Source organism: Rhinolophus sinicus, chromosome 18, assembly GCF_057876585.1.
Source record: "Rhinolophus sinicus isolate RSI-liver-muscle chromosome 18, RSI-T2T, whole genome shotgun sequence".
In the NCBI taxonomy this organism is placed as follows: domain Eukaryota; kingdom Metazoa; phylum Chordata; class Mammalia; order Chiroptera; family Rhinolophidae; genus Rhinolophus; species Rhinolophus sinicus.
Window position 1 is genome coordinate 96,950,867 of NC_142518.1, and position 17,989 is coordinate 96,968,855.

Below are 17,989 nucleotides of genomic sequence, written 5' to 3' on the forward strand. Positions count from 1 at the left end.
CAGCGTTTCAGGGTGTGGCGCAAACCTGTGTGTTTAACAAGCTCTCCGGTGAAATTCTCCCCCCACAAAGGGCACAGGATCTTGACCCGGGTCACAGTACATTCACAAGAGCTCCCACCCCCACCTGCACCTCGTGGCTTCTGGCTGAGGTTGCACCAACAGCAGGACGCAGAGCGCCCCTCCCTGGCGCCACAGGGAAGAAAAAACAGGTTCTGGCTTAGTGGCCTGAGGTCAGGGTGAAACCGAGGCGGTCTGGATCTTCTCGACAGTCAGCAGGAAGACCCAGCGGGAGAGCTCGTCTAGCGTGCCGCACTCAGGCAGTGAGTCCCGGGCGTCTGATGGCGCGGGCACGGTGGGCACTGGGAGAAGGGTTCGCTTGGATTCTTGGGCTCCGACGGTCTGTCTTCAGCACGGAACTGTAGACGGGCAGGGGAGGAGGGAGCAGATCCGGACCCCCGTCCCCCAAGCCGCGCAGGAAAGGGAGTGGTGGGCACCGGGTCCCCGTCCCTCCAAGGGTGGAGAATGGGAGGAGTGTCGGGTACCGGGCAAGCGGCCCTCCGTGGGCTGCAGGAATGGGTGGAGCGGAGGGACTCCGGCCCCCTGCCCTCCGCGGGCTGTGGGAATGGAAGGAACGACCCCGTCCTTTGCACCCAGATGCCACCTCAACCGGTCGGCTCCAGCCCTGACTTGCGTGGTTCCAGCGCTAGTAGGGGAGAGAGGCAGCGCGCCCCTGTCCTTGCACTGGGCGCGGGAGCGGGTAGGAACGACCTGCGGCCGGCCCCTGTCTGACCCGGTCTCCCGCGGCTCCCTGCGACCCAGCCAGGCCTCCCGGGAAGGGTCCTCTGGGTCTGGCAGAGCCCTTTGTGAACCCGGACACCTACACCGGACAGCGTGCTGGAACAGCTCCCTCGCCAATGGCATCCAATTTACAATTGGCATTGAGGCGTTTGGGTACTCGTCCCGCTAACCTTTCCCCTAGTGCCCTCTTTTCATGGCACCCCGTTCGGCTTTTCACGCGTCTCTTTATCCACGGGCCCTGTGAGCATGGGTTCATTCGGGTGGTTTGCGGAGAAGCCATCAGCCACGAGAGGAAGTGAAGTTTACATCCAGAAGAGGAGATGGAGGGAAACCCAGAGGGTCAATTCCCTGGGAGACACGGGGGAAGGCTTGGGTCAGTCAGGAGAGGGCAGCCCAGCTGTGACGCTGGGGCACAGGAAAGGTGAGTGGGTCCCCTGCCAAGACCGGCTTGGTTCCTGGATGCCGCCCAGGGACTGCTAGGTGCCTAGAAGGGGGAATAGAAGCTTCCTAGGAATGAGTCCTTGCCAGCAGAGCAATGGCCTTTCTGGAGCGCTGCCTCTGTGCCAGGCACACTGCTGTTCCCTTTCCATGCAACTGGATCCGCCACAGGCAGTTTTATGAATGAGATGTTTAGAGAGAGGCCTGGGTGTCATTTAAGACACCAGACCGGGGATAGGATGGGAACAGTGTCATTTTGGATGGACTGGGCAGGAAGGCAGTCATGAGAATTTTTTCCTTGATCCCATCCAGGAAAGAGGACAGGTTTGTGAGTTGTGTGAAAAAATGCAGAGAGTGTACCCCTAGCAAAGGGGCAGGTTTTTCACACCTGTGGAGACATGTATGGTTCCGCCTCTCTGACCTCAGAGATTGCACTAAGAACATTTTAAGTGTTTTTAGACGTGAGCATTGCAGGAGTCTATGGATTCTAACCTCATCACCATTTCCCTCTGGCCCCTGGGACATGTTATTCATTCCTCCGAAGCCTCAGGCCTCAGTCCCCTCGTCTGTATTCAGGGCATAATACTAGTGCCCACCTGCTCACGTTGGGTGAGGGCTAAATGAACTAATACATGTAGAAGGCTTGGAACATCACCGGGCACGTAGCGTGCTGATTGTCATAAGTGTCCTTCATTATCAGTGCAGACCAGGTTCCCGATGGCCTGCCCTGTGCAGTGTATTTTTCTCATGAGAAAGCCACTTGGAATGCCACTGCAGAATGAGCGACCTGCTGGTGTTGGCTGAACTACACATACCCGAGTGGAGAATGAGGGATTGATGGGTTGCTGCCTTTGTAAGGTGTGGCTCTCGCTAAGATGCCTGAGATTGCAGGTGACTAAAGGTTCCTCAAAGCTAGATGGAGTCATAGGAATGGTGACAGCGAGGTGGTCTTCTTGAATTCTCATCTGGAACTTACCACAAATTCAGCATCTATAACCCATCAAAGGACTTTCTGATCATCACACTAACAGCTAAGAGACTTGTACTAGGATTGCTTGAAGGGTCCATCCCAAGAAGCACAAGATTCAACACATCCAGAGTCCCACTCCAGACCACACCAGAGCATTATCGGGTTTGACCTACAAGTGACACACCCAGAGGGAATTCTCTACAGGCTAAAGAGCCCATAGGGGCCAAGCCTCATTTGAGCAGTCAATCCTCATGCAGCAGATTATCCACTGTGGGCAGAGCCAAGTCTCACAACTAGTCAGCCTAGGAGTCAATCCCACCTACTGACAAGCCAAAAGCAATTAAAGATCAATTTGAACAGGACAATATACACAAGGGTCACCTTTGGAGCATACACACAGGAGAATAGGGAAGTGGTGCAAGTTTAATATAAAGGACACATACTACACAAGGTCACCCAGCAAAGACTGAGAACCCTAAGGGATCTACCTAATACATCGAAGCAAACACAGAGAGTCAGCCAGAATGGGGAAACAAAGAAGCATGTCCCAAATAAAAGAACAGAAGAAACCTGCAGAACTGGAACCAAATGAAATAGAGGTAACCAACCTATCAGAGACAGAGTTCAGAACACTGATGACAAGAATGTTTAAGGAGCTTAGTGATGACATAAAGAAGCATAGAGAAATAATAAAGAACAACTAGTTAGAACTAAAGAATACATTAACTGAAATAAAGAACACACTTGAAGGAATCACCAGCAGGTTAAATGAGGCAGAGGATCGAATCAGCGACTTAGAAGTCAAGTTAGCAGAGATCACCCAAGCGGAACAACAAAAAGAAAAAGGAATATAAAACAATGAAAATGGTTTAAGAGACCTGTGGGGTAACATCAAGCACAACAACATGCACATCATAGGAATACCAGAAGGTGAAGAGAGGGAACAAGAGATCGAGAACATATTTGAAATAATAATGACCAAAAACTTCCCTAACCTGGTGAAGGAAACCGATATATAAGCCCAGGAAGTGCAGAGAGTTCCAACCAGGATAAACCCAAACAGGCCCACACCAAGACACATTGCAGTTAAAATGGCAAAGGTTAAAGACAAAGAGAGAACGCTAAAAGCAGCAAGAGAAAGACAGTGGGTTACATAGGAGGGAACTCCTATAAGACTATCAAATTACTTTTCTACAGGAACTTCGCAAGCCAGACAAGAGGGGCAGGAGGTATTCAAAGTGATGGAAAACAAAGGCACAACCTAGATTGCTTTATCCAGCAAGGCTATGATTTAAAAATTGAATAAGAAATAAAGAGTTTCCCAGAAAAGACTAAGCTAAAGGAATTCATTACCACCAAGCCAGCAATGCAGGAAATGTTAAAAGGGCTTCTGTAAAGAGAAGATGAAAACATTTTAACTAATGAAGACCGGAAATACAAATAACAAAATGGCAATAACTGTGTACCTATCAATAATCACTTTAAATGTAAATAGACTAAATGCTCCAATCAAAAGACGTAGATAGCGTGGCTGAGCGGATAAGAAAGCAAGACCCTAGTATATGCTGTATGCAAGAGATTCACCTCAGATCAAAAGACACACACAGGCTGAAAGAGAAGGGTTGGAGTAAGACATTTCATGCAAATGGAAATGGGAAAAAAGCTGGAGCTGCAATACTTATATCTGACAAAATAGACTTTAAAATGAAGAATATATTAAAAGACAAAGATGGGCACTACATAGTAATAAAGGGGTCAATCCGACAAGTGGACATAACCCTAGTAAACCTATATGCACCCAACACAGGAGCACCTAAATATATAAAACAGATATTGACCTGACATAAAGACAGAGATCAACAATAACACTATCACAGTAGGGGACTTCAACATACTTCTGACAACAAGGGACAGGTCTTCCTGACAGAAAATCAATGTGGAAACAACGGCCTAAAATGACACATTGGACCCGTTGGATTTAACTGATATTTTCAGAGCATTTCACCCCAAAGCTGCAGAATACACGTTCTTCTCAAGCACACATGGAACATTTTCCAAGACAGACCACATGTTAGGCCACAAAACAAGTCTTGATAAATTTGAGAAAATTGAAATCATGCCAATTGTCTTCTCTGACCACAGTGCTATGAATTAGAAATCAACTACAGGAAAAAAACTGGAAGACACACAAATCCATGGAGGCTGAATAACACGTTACTAAATAATGAATGGGTCAACCAGGAGATCAAGGAATAAATCAAAAGATATCTCGAGGCAAATGAATATGAAAACACGATGACCCAAAATCTATGGGATGCTGCAAAAGCAATCCTAAGAGGGAAACTCATAGCATTGCAGGCCTACCTAAAGAAACAAGAAAAATCACTAATCAACAGTTGATCTTCACACTTAAGGGATCTGGAAAAAGAACAGCAAAATAACCCCAAAGGGAGTACAAGGAAGGAGATAATAAAGATCAGAGTGGAAATAAATGAAATAGAAACCAGAAAAACAATACAAAAGATCAATGAATCCAAGAGTTGGTTCTTAGGGAAGATAAACAAAACCGACAAACCTTTAGCCAGACATTAAAAAAAGAGCGAGAGGACCCAAATTAATAAAATCAGAAATGAAAGAGAAGTGACAACAGACACTGCAGAAATACAAAAAAAAATTAAGAAATTACTATGAGCAACTATATGCCAACAAATATGACAATCTGGAAGAAACAGACAGTTTTCTAGAGGCGCACAACCTTCCAAGGCTAACTCAAGAAGAAACAGAAAACCTGAATAGACTGATTAACACCAGTGAAATTGAATCAGTATTCAAAAATCTCCCAACAAATAAAAGCCCTGGACCAGATGGCTTTACAGGTGAATTTTACAAAACGTTCAAAAAAGAATGATCACCTATTCTCCTCAAGCGCTTCCAAAAAATGCAGAAGGAGGGAAGGCTCCCAAACACTTTTTACGAAGCCACTATCACCCTGATCCCAAAATCAGACAAAGACACCAGAAAAAAAGAAAACTGCAGGCCGATATCTGTAATGAATATAGATGCAAAAATCCTCAACAAAATATTAGCGAACAGAATTCAGCAATACATTAAAAAGATCATACACCATGATCAAGTGGGATTCATCCCTGGTATGCAAGGATGGTTCAACATCCGCAAATCAATTAATGTGATACACCACATTAACAAAATGAAAAATAAAAATCACACGATCGTATCAATAGATGCAGAAAAAGCATTTGATAAAATCCAGTAGCCATTTATGATAAAAACCCTTAAGAAAGTGGGAATAGAGGGATCAGATCTCAACATAATAAAGGCCATATATGATAAACCCACAGCTAACATCATACTCAATGGGGAAAAGCTAAAACCATTCCCCTTAAGATCAGGAACAGGCAAGGTTGCCCACTTTCTCCAGTTCAATTCAACATAGTGCTGGAAGTTCTAGCCACAGCAATCAGACAAGAGAAAGAAATAAAAGGCATCCAAATCGGTAAGGAGGAAGTAAAATTGTCATTATATGCAGATGACATGATACTATATATAGAGAACCCTAAAGACTCCACCAAGAAACTATTAGAGCTGATAGATGAATTTAGTAAAGTAGCAGGATACAAAATTAATATTCAGAAATCAGTTGCATTTGTGTACACCAATAATAAAACATCAGAAAGAGAAATTAAAAAAGAACAATCCCATTTACAATCGCTTCGAAGACTATAAAATACCTGGGAATAAATTTAACCAAAGAAGTAAAAGATTTGTACTCAGAAAATTATAAGACACTGAAGAAAGAAATGAAAGAAGATACAAATAGATGGAAACACATACCATGTTCATGGATAGGAAGAATTAATATAGTTAAAATGTCCATACTGCCTAAGGCAATATACACATTCAACGCAATTCCTACCAAACTACCAATGACGTTTTTCACAGAAATAGAACATATAATCCTAAAATTTATATGGGACCATAAAAGACCCCGGATAGCCTCAGCAATCTTGAGAAATAAGGACAAAGTGGGAGGTATAACGATACCTGACATCAAATTATACTACAAGGCTACAGTAATCAAAACAGCATGGTACTGGCATAAAAGCAGACACATAGATCAATGGAACAGAATAGAGAGTCCAGAAATAAATCCATGCCTATATGGCCATTTAATCTATGACAATGGAAGCAAGAATGTACGGTGGGGTAAAGACAGTCTATCCAATAAATGGTGCTGGGAAACCTGGACAGACACATGCAAAAAAATGAAGCTGGACCACCTCCTTACACCATATACAAAAATAAATTCAAAATGCCTTAAAGCCTTAAATGTAAGATCTGAAACCATAACATTCCTACAAGAAAATATAGGAAGAAACTTCACAGGCATTAACCAGAGTAAGATATTTACTGATATATCCCCTCGCGCAAGGGAAGTAAGGGAAAAATAAACGTGGGGGGGTTACATGGAACTGAAAAGTTTTTTCACAGCAAAGGAAACCATCCATAAAACAAAAAGGGACCCTACTGAATCGGAAAAGGTATTTGCCAATGATATATCTGATAAGGGGTTAATATTACAAATTTATAAAAAACTCACTCAACTCAACTCCAAAAAAACAAACAACCCAATTAAAAACTGGGCAGAGGACATGAAGAGACATTTTTCTAACAAGGACATACAGATGGCAAGCTGACATATGAAAAAATGCTCAAACTCACTAATCATTAGAGAAATGCAAATAAAAACCACAATGAGATACCACCTCACCCCAGTCAAAATGGCTATCATCAATAAATCAACAAACAACAAGTGTTGGCGCGGATGTGGAGAAAAGGAAACACTTGTGCACTGTTGGTGGGATTGCAGATTGGTGCAGACACTATGGAAAACAGGATGGAGGTATCTCAAAAATCTGAAAATGGAACTACCTTACGATCCAGCAATTCCACTCCTAGGTATCTATCCGGAGAAATCCAAAACTCTAATTCAAAAAACTTTATGCACTCCTATGTTTATTGCAGCACTATACACAATAGCCAAGACATGGAAACAACCGAAATGCCCATCGATAGATGACTGGATTAAGAAACTGTGGTACATTTATACAATGGAGTATTACGCAGCCATAAAGAAGAAAGAACTCTTACCATTTGCAACAACATGGATGGACCTAGAGAACATTATGTTCAGTGAAATAAGTCAGACAGAGAAAGACAAATACCATATGATCTCACTTATGTGTGGAATCTAAAGAAAAGAATAAGTGAATGAACTAATCAGAAACAGTTTTGGAGACACAGAGGAAAAACTGAGGGTTGCTAGATGGGAGGAGGGTGGGGATAAGGGGGAAGGTGAGGGGATTAGAAAACAGTCAGTAACCACAAGATGGCCACGGGGTTCTGAAAATTAATTTGCAGAATGTAATCAATAATGTTGTAAAGATTTTGTAGGGTATCCGATGGACACTTGTCTCATTAGGGAGACCACCTCAGGGATGATGTAGATGCCTGATCACTGCATTGCACACCTGAAGCTGAAGCTGAATAATAATGAATGTCAACTACAAGTTTGTATGTATATATGTATATATACATACAAACGAAGCATAGTACAGCATTAGGAATAGAGACAGTGTAAATGTAATGGCTCTGTGTGACGTCAGGGGGATAGTGGATGGGGGGAGGGGGGTTCACACAGTGTGAGGGATATAAAAGATAAACGTTTAAGTATTACTTTGTCTTGTGTACCTGAAACTAATAAAAAAATAAAACTAAAAATAAATTTTTAAAAAAAGTTTTCATTTTGATGTAGTCCCATTTGTTTATTTTTTCCTTGGTCTCCCTAGCCCAAGGAGACATATCCAAAAAAATATTACTAAGAGCAATGTCAGAGAGTTTACTGCCTATGTTTTTCTCTTGGAGTTTTATGGTTTCTGATTTTATATTGACGTTTTTAATCCATTTTGAGTTTATTCTTGTATATGATGTAAGAAAGTGATCCAGTTTCATTCTTTTGCATGTGTCTGTCCAGTGTTCCTAACACCATTTATTGAAGAGAGGGTCCTTGCCTCATTGTATATTCTTCCCTCCTTTGTCATGGATTAATTGACTGCATAGGCATGGGTTTATTTGTGGGCTCCCTATTCTGTTCCATTGATCTATGTGTTTGTGTTTATACCACTACCATTCTGTTTTGATTACTATCGCCTTGTAGTAGTTTGATATCATGTAGCTTAATGCCTCCAACTTTGTTCTGCTTTCTCAAGATTTCTTTGGCGATCCAGGGTATTTTGCGGTTCCATGTACGTTTGAGGATTATTTCTTCTAGTTCTGTGAAAAAATGCCACTGGTATTCTGATAGACATTGAATTGACTATTCAGACGTTAATTCCTTTTATCCGTGAGCATGGTATATACTTCCATTTATTTGTACCCTCTTCAGTTTCTTTCTTCAGTGTGTTACTCGTATAGCTCTCCAAGTACAGATCTTTTACTTCCTTGGTTAAATTTATTCCTAGGTATTTCATTTTTGTGATGCAATTGTAAATGTTGTTGTTTTCTTAATTTCTCTTTCTGACAGTTTGTTATTGGTGTAAAAAATGTAACTGATTTCTTAATATTATTATTCTACCCTGCTACTATACAGAATTAATTTATCACTTCTAATAGTTTTTCTGGTGCAATCCTTAGGGTTCTCTCTATACAGTATCGTATCATCTAGAAATAATGACAGTTTTACTTCTTTCTTTCCAATTTGGATGAATTTTCTTTTCTTGTCTGATGGCTGTGGCTAGGACTTCCAATATTATGTTGTATAAAAGTGGTGAAAGTGGACAACCTTGTCTTGTTCCTGATCTTAAGGAAACAATTTTGCTTTTCATTGTTGAGTATGATTTTAGGCTATGGGTTTGTCATATATGGCCATTATTAAATTGAGGTATGTTTCCGCTATTTATCACAAATGGATGAGAGTTTTTATCACAAATGGATGCTGGATTTTGTCAAATGTTTTTTTTCTGCATCTTGATATGATCATATGGCTTCTATCCTTTGTTTTGTTTGTGTGGTGTATCACCCTAATTGCTGTGTGGATATTGAACAAACTTTGATGAATCCCACTTGATCATGGTGTATGATCTTTTCAATACCCATATATTTCTTCTTGAGGCTATTTGCATCTATGTTTATCAGGGGTATTGGCCTATAATTTTCTTTTTTCTAATGTCTTTGTCTGTTTTTGGAATCAGGGTAGTGCTGACATCAGAACATAAGAATGGGAGGCTTCCCTCCTCTTCAATTTTTCAGAATAGTTTGAGAAGGATAGATGTTAATTCTTCTCTGAATGTTTGGTAAAATTCACCTGTGAAGCCACCTGGTCCAGGGCATTTTTATTTTATTTTTATTTTTTTGGTTTTTGGGAGTTTTTGATTACTTATTTGATTTTCTTAATGGGTACCATTCTGCTCAGAATTTCTGTTTCTTCCCGATACAGTCTTAGACGATTGTGTGTTTCAAGGAATTTATCCATTTCTTCCAGGTTATCCCATATGTTGGCATATAATTGTTCATAGTATTTTCTTATAATTTTTGTATTTCTGTGGTGTCAGTTTTCCCATCTCCTCTCTCATTTCAGATTTTATTTCTTGGCTTCTCCTTATTTTTCTCTCGATGAGTCTTGTTAAAGGTTTATCAATTTTGGTTATGGTTTCAAAGAACCAGTTCTTGGGTTCATTTCTCTTTTGTATCTTTTCTTTAGACTCTATTTTGTTTTCTTTCCACCCTGATCCTTATTATTTCCTTCTTTCGAGTCACTTTAGGCTGTGGTCATTCTTCTTTTGCTATTTCCTTTAAGTGTAAGGTTAGATTGTTTATTTGAGATTTTTCTTGGTTTTTGAGGTAGGCCAGTAGTGCTATGAGTTTCCCTCTTAGAATTGCTTGACTATGTCCCATGGATTTTGCATGGTAGTATTTTCATTTGTCTCAAGGTATCTGTTGATTTCTTCCTGGATCTCATTGTTAACCCACTCATTGTTTAGTGTCATGTTATTTGGCCTTCATGTGTTTGTGTGTTTTTCCAGTTTTCTACCTGTAATTGATTTCTAGTTCCACACCATTGTGATCTGAGAGATGCTTGATATGATTTCAATCTTCTTAAATGTATTGAGACTTGTTTTGTGGCCTAACATATGGTCTATCCTGGAAAATGTTCATGTGTACTTGAAAAGAGTGTATATGCTGCTGCTTTGTTACAAACTGTTCTAAAATATGAATTAACTCCATCTGGTCTAATGTGTCATTTAAGAGAGCTGTTCCCTTGTTGATTTTGTCGAGATGTTCTAATCATTGATGTCAATGGGAAATTAAATTCCCTTACTATTATTGTATTACTGCCAATCTCTCCCTTCACATCTGTCAATATGCGCTTTATATATTTAGGTGCTCTAACCTTGGGTGCATAAATGTTTACAAGACTCATATTTTATTATTGGATTCATCCTTTTATCATTATGCAATGCCCTTGTTTGTCTGTTGTTATAATCTTTGTTTTAATGTCTCATTGGTCTGATAGAAGAATTTCTACCCCAGATTTTTTTTGGTTTACATTTGCATGAAATATGTTTTTCCATCCCTTTACTTTCAGTCTGTGTGTTTAGTTCAATTTGAAGTGAGTCTCTGGTAAACAGCATATGTATGGGTCTTCTTTTCTTAACCATTAACCACTCTATGTCTTTTGATTGGAACATTTAATTCATTTAAATTTAAAGCAGTTATTGATAGTTATATAGTTATTGCCATTTTATTACACACATTATATGTATATATACATATATACACACATACATACATACATACATATATATATTCTTTCCTCCCTCTTCTCTGCTTAAAGAAGTCCCTGTAACATTTCTTGTAATCCCAGTTTAGTGGTGATGAACTCCTTTATCTTGTCTGGGAAGATGTTTATCGATCCTTCTATTCTAAATGATAGCTTTGCCAGGTAGAGTACTCTTGTTTGTAGGTCCTTGCTTTTCATCACATTGAATATTTCATACCAATCCCTTCTGGCCTGCAAAGTTTCTGTTCAGAAAGCAGCTGACATTCTAACGGGAGCTCCCTTGTACGTAACAAACTGCTTTCTTCTTGTTTTACGATTCTTTCGTTGCCTCCAACGTTTGGCATTTTAATTATGATGTATCTAGGTGTGGGCCTCTTTGGGTTCATCTTGTTTGGGACTCTGCGCTTCCTGGGCTTGTATGCCTATTTCTTTCACCAGGTTAGGGAAGTTTTCCATCAATGTTTCTTCAGATATGTTTTCAATTCCTTGCTCTCTCTCTTTGCCTTCTGGTACCCCTATGATGCAAATGTTGGTGCACTTGATGTTGTCTCAGATTTCCCTTAAACAATCCTCATTTTTAAAGAAATTATTTTTCTTTGTGCTGTCCTGATTGGGTGCTTTTTACTACCATGTCTTCCAAATTGGTTATTCGATCCTCTGTTTCATCTCATCTGTTAATGATACCTTCTAGTGTATTTTTCATTTCAGTTATTGTAAATATAAAGTGTTCAGCAGAGTGACCGGCTCGCATAATTAGTTAAATACCCAATAAATAGCGATTATGATGACCAAAGTGTTCTATGATAAGTTAACACTGGGGTTAATACATGGAGTGATAGCACATGACTATTCTTTGGCCATACCTAAAATGTTCCATACCCACACTACCTCGCAGACAGACACCTGCAATTGATCCACGCAATGCATAACTACGGAGCTACTGTGCTGTCAGTCATAGTGTTGAGCACTGTGCATACAATGGTGAGTGCCAGATTTTCTGTTTGCACTTGACCCCATTCTCAGGCCCTTCATGAATCCCTCAATATCTCAAGGATTGTAAGACTTGAAGGTGAGTTCCTAGAAACGTTTGCATGCACATTTCCTATTATATTCTAGCTTGAGATGATCTCCTGAAGTATGTAGAGTCAGAAGGCAGGCTAAGTCTATTCTTTCTGTGGCAGCGGGGGTGGTAGGCTGGTGCAGGCTTCAGTGGTAGGGGCATCTTGAGCTTTCTTGGAGTCTACACTCCCCTGTTAGTCTCCAACTCTGGAATATCGGAGAAGCTCTGGCTTTGGCAAAGCTTTCTGCATTGCCCTCACTCCTCAATGGTACCTGTAGCCTTTGACCTTTGCTCATCCAGGCCTTTAACAGATCATTCAGCACCACATTTCAACTTAGCTCCCTTCCCTTTTGAAACACTAGCAGTGGTTTCTCTTTAACTGACTGTTCTTGACTAACCCACTGAGCAAGGCAGACGAGGTCCTGTATTTGACAAACCTCTAGTTGAGCAGTATGTGACCAAGGGAAAGGCAGTTGCCATAAAGCACGGAGAGTCCATCAGTGAATCTATGAGTCAGTCAGTCAATAAAAGAGTGAGAACGTACACCACAGTCCCAGAAACTCTGCTAAGAAATATGGAGAAATGAGGCTCTGCATATGGAGGAAATCTCCATGATCGTATTTCAGACTTTAAAAGATATCTGCGGTTCAAGATTAGGAAAGGGGGTTGGAGGTAGAGAATGTGGAGACAAAGAGTCTAAGCAAATGCATCATCACATTATCTTGCTGGGGAGGAGAAACAGGAAAGTTTAGGACAGAAGCCAGAGGGAGATGCATGGGGCCTGGGAAGGTCCTTACAAGGGACACGAACACGTCTAAATGATGATGGGAATGAGTTTTCAGATAGGGAGAGAATGAAGATACAGTAAAAGAAAAGGAAGAATGAGTTCGGCCAAAGGATTCATAGCAGACTTAGGGGTGGTGGGGGAATAATCCAGACTCCAGACAGGGATTTAGAGAAGAACCCCTCACTGTGTTCCAATCCCATCCACAGTAACTGGAGAGAGGGAGTTAGGAGGGAGCTATTGTGGAAGAATCTGCTGGGTTGGCGGTAAGCAGTTCCGTGAAGAGATTTCTGGTCTGTCTATAGAAGTGGCGGCAAGACCATAGCCTAAATTCTGGCGATTCAGAATGTGAGGTGACAAATATCAGTTAAGTGTCAAATGGGAGGTGCAGCTAGCCAGACACAGGTCACTCTACATAGTGAGCTGCTCAGTTTCCATGGCCAGTCCCATTTGAAGGTCATGTGCTAATACCCACCTGTATTGAGAAGTCGGAGGCCAGGTCTGGGGTACGTGGGAACCTGGGAATGACACATCCAACCTGAGGCAGTTTTAAGAATATTAGCAAGGGATGATGTGATTGAATCTGAGCTGGAGAGGGAGGACTCCTAAGAGACTTGTGGCTGACGAGGCATAGAGGCTCCCCAGAGAGCAGCCCGAAGGGATCTCTGGGTGATGTATCTTGGAAGGATGCGGGGTAGTGAGTGGTCATCCTGGTTTGGAGGAGAGGCACCGGAGATGAGGGTCTGGGACAACTCAGAGATCGAAGCCACCCGGGAGTGGAGACCTTTGTGAAAGGCGGTTTGGGAGTGGAGGGCTTGAAGGGCTTCAGAAGGCAGGATCACCTGCGGGTGAAAGTTCTCCCCTGCCAGGACACCTTCAGGGGCTGGAGCTCTCAGCCTGCTCGGGCTTCCCTGACACACGCTGCAGGTTGTGCTCTGGGGTGTACGTAGGGGAGCTGGGCCAGATGCTACAGGCAGGAGGGGGAGACTCGAGGTGCAGAAGGGAAGCGCTGGACCTGTGCGGCTGCCTTAGATGTAGTGTGGATGCCGGTGAGAGGAAGGGTCAGCGAGACTGATTCAGGACTCTGCCTAAGAGTTCAAGAATATAGGGGCCCTTGACAGGCCAAGGTAGTGTTGAGAGAGTAATACCCACTCAGTTGTCGGTGTCTGTTAACAAAGTGCCTGTCCTGCCTCTGAAAGAGTTTCCCCACCTTGGGAGCACACTGGAGTCACCCGCGTCTTGTCCCAAACCTTTTCATGTGAATTCTTAAAGCTACATTAATGTTTTATAAAAAGATTTTTGGTGAGTGGCTCATTAAAGATGACCAAAGTCATCATGCAATACTCTTAGTGTGACAATGTCTACATATAGGAGGGTCAAGTCCCCAAAGAAAACAGAAGTGACATAACTCAAAGTCCCCATGTGTTATTGTAATACCTGGCCGGCTCAGCTCTGCACCCTCATCCCCAGATATGTTTGGTAAAGAAATGTATATTTTGACACTGCATAGGTGAGTCATTCTTAACTCAGGACCACAACCAGTGCTTTAACATAAAATAACAACAGGCCGGCACTTCCAGTGAGATCTGGACCCATTCTCTGTTTTGTGGTCACAGTGTATGTGAAAGCTTGGGAGTGCCACAATATCCATATGGACACCATCTTTGCTCTCTCGCCATTGGTGTGAGGGACCAGGACATCCCACATGCCCGTGCACCTGAATCTTTAACTGCTGCTACACACACTGCATCCCCATTGGTTGGCCCATGTTGGGAAGGCGTGCATGTGCTGGGGCATGCTCAGGTGCTGTGGGAAACTGCAGGCTCCTCAGGTGGCAGTTGAGGCTCTTGCGAGCTACGGACTAGTGGTTTAGTATCTCACAGACAGAGGTGAAAAAGCAGGAGAGGCAGTCCTGAGTGGCCATTGTGAGGGGTAGGACAAGCAGGAGGGGGAAGCCACGACTGAAAAAGGCCTTGCACCTCATTCAGTGTGGTGCACAGTCCAGCTCTGTCGAGAGGACCATGTTCCTCTGTATGACCAGGGTCTGTACTGCTTTTGGAGGGTAGACTCTCAGAGGAGGGGTGCCCACAGTAGCCAGGGCTCTAGTAAGGTACCCATCTCACCCTCTCCCCGTACAGGGGTTTGGGCCTAAGGGAAAGTGTCCATCAGTGGTCACTGGCCCCAATTCAGTGCCAACAGATAGCCCCACTTGGGGTGTGGTGAAGAAGGAAACTAATGCAAACAGCCCAATTATGGTACAACATAGCTGCAGAATACCATGGCTGTGGAGCGGCTCAAAAGGGTTACAGCTCATTGTGGAACAGCATGGCTGTGGAACAGCTCGGCTGCCGAACAGCACTTGGCGAATTGCGTCCATAGCTAGACACCTCTGCTCTGTTCCACACTTGTCTGGTGCTGTCCCCGCTACGCTGCTCCTCTCCGCCTTGCTCCACTCCCATCTGCTTTGCTCTAGTCCATCCAGACGTCACCCATGTTTTCGCTTCAGCTGGGGACATACAGTCTTCCGTCTTCCATGCAATGGGAAATTGTGTACCCCCTCACTGCCAGAGGAGAGCTGATTATATAGAGAGAAATCTCTGCCCCTGGCCCCTGATTGGTCCTCCCCCATGCAAATGAGGACTCCAAATCATTGAAACTTGATTGGTCCAAGAAGGATGGTTCTGATTGGTTGGTGAAGATACTAATGAGCTATAGCTACACAGCTACGATTGGACAGGGAACATCTCGGTTCCACTGATTGAAATAGGATTCCAAGAACTCCTTTAAAAAGGTTGGCTCAGATGGCAGGAACATAGTGCAGGCAGGCAGTTCAGCGTAGGAGGAGGTCAGCTTAGTGCAAGCTCCTCCCTGAAGCTCAGCTCGCATCAGAGGTTCCAGTTTAGAAATGCTGCCGGGATCTGCTCTTAAATCTGAACCCAAGTAGCCACAGAAATCCCTCTTGGTAGGTCTCTGCTCTCATGAGGTCAGGAAAGGGAAGAGGAGGCCCTCGGTCATGACCATCTTGTGATGGCACGGCAGCTTTCCGTGGTCACTGAGTACCTAAGAGCTGAGCCTGCACTGACTGAATTCTGAACACTCTTATCCAAAGCGCTGATGGTATATACAGGGAAAGGCCCTGGGAGGCCAGACAACCACCCCTACTTTTCCACAGATGCCTTTGGAACTTACCTCGTGCAGATGCCATGTGAATATGGAACACAGTCCTTTTTACATTCTTAGTACAAGAGGTTTCCCTGACTTGAGGGTCAGTTGGATTTTGTTTCTGAAATGGGCAGGTCTTTTGAAATCAGGTGGACAAGTCATATGTCTGTCACTGGGCAGCAGGCCGCAGCCTAATTCAATCAGCTCACCTTTGGCTCCAAAAAAACATGCCCCTAGTGTGGCACTCAGAGGACATTTGTGAAAGCATATATTTAGTTGATGGGAGTCCATCAAACTTGATAAGAGTTTTTCCTTGTTATTTGGTTTTGCTGTTGTTGTTGACCTTGATTTTTAGTGAATCATATCCCTCCCCTGAATAGCTCTAATGTCTAATGCATGTTGAGTGCTTGTATGTGCCAAGCAGTGGGCTAAGGGCCTTATACACATTCATCTTCACACACACACACACACACACACACACACACACACACGCACGCACGCACCATTGAAGAAGGTAGTAGAATTATCGTTCCATTTTAAAGCCAAATCAGGGAGAAATATATGGGTGAATGAGGGCAAACAGCAACTATATGTCCTGGCAGAATTCACACCCAGGCCGTCAGGTCCAGCGTCCATGTTTTTTCCTCTATGTTCTTCAGTCTCTCTTTTACTAGAGTAACTTTACAGTGAATTCAGAATAGTACCTTGGAGAGGTGCCTTTTTGGTCAATATTACACATGGCCTTGCTGGTGCTTGAGTTTCCCTGCAGCTTCTCTGCCAGCAGAATTTAAACCGCTGCAGAGGTGTCCCAGTCTCGGCACAGCTTTATCTTAGAAGGCTGTGCAGATTTTAGCTGAAATCTCTCACTGTACATATGCTAATTGGCCCTAGTTTTACCAAGGGGGTTACAGGGAAGAGGCTTTGACAAATTTTCGTGTGCCTGAGTGACCGCTGTCTCCCATTTTTCCCTTCTAATTTCTCCTGTGATTTGATTTCAACTAACAGAGTTCACGTCTTTTTTCATTTTGAGAGGATTTCCTTACGCTCTGATTCTATGATGTGATACAATCAAAATTTCGCCTAGTCTTCCTGTCGCTTCATCCACGTCTTGGGGGGCAGATGTGGTGTTGAGGCTCAGAGTGTGGCTTCTGCAGGCCGACTGCTGGGATTCGGATCCCAAACTATCCCTTAGCAGCTGTGCCTGTTGAGAAGCAGAACTCCCCTGTGTGATATGGTTGCACTTTGGGACTAGACTTAAGTCCCTTGATCTCCTTTAGTGCTTTGACAGGTGAGTTGTTTAAGAATCTCTAGATGCCGCTGCTGTTGATGGTCGTGATAAAGCTACGTATCACAATAATAGGTGGTTAAGACTCTACAGATGCAGGTATGATGCTAACAATGACCAGGAACATTTACACCATCACCTGTGGGAGGCCCTCGCAGTTCTAAGCAGTTTACCTGGGAGTGTCCATCAATATAGCAAACCTATTAAGCAGACATCTTTGTTGTCCTAGTTTTACAGATGCCAACAGGTTCAGCGAGAGCAAGAAATATACCCATGGTTAGTTAAACAGATGATAAATGGAAGAGCTGTGATTCAAAGCCAGGCAGTCTGGCTCCAGACTAAAGTGCTCTTAAACATGGCACTGCACAGCCTTGGGCATGGAGACCCTGTGCTACATACAGAGTAATGGTCGAACCGGCATTTGAACCCGAACATTCTGCCTCCATAATCCTGTGCATTTAAATACGAAGCTCTACTGTCAGTGTCAACAGTATCTCAAAACCACACCATTCTTTTTTCTAGATTTAGATCATTGTCTACTAGAGCTTCCTTTTGTAGAGCTACTTATATATAAGGAACAAAAAATCACTTGGTAGGTTAGTTAGTTTTATTAGGAAAATTATCATATGAAGGTT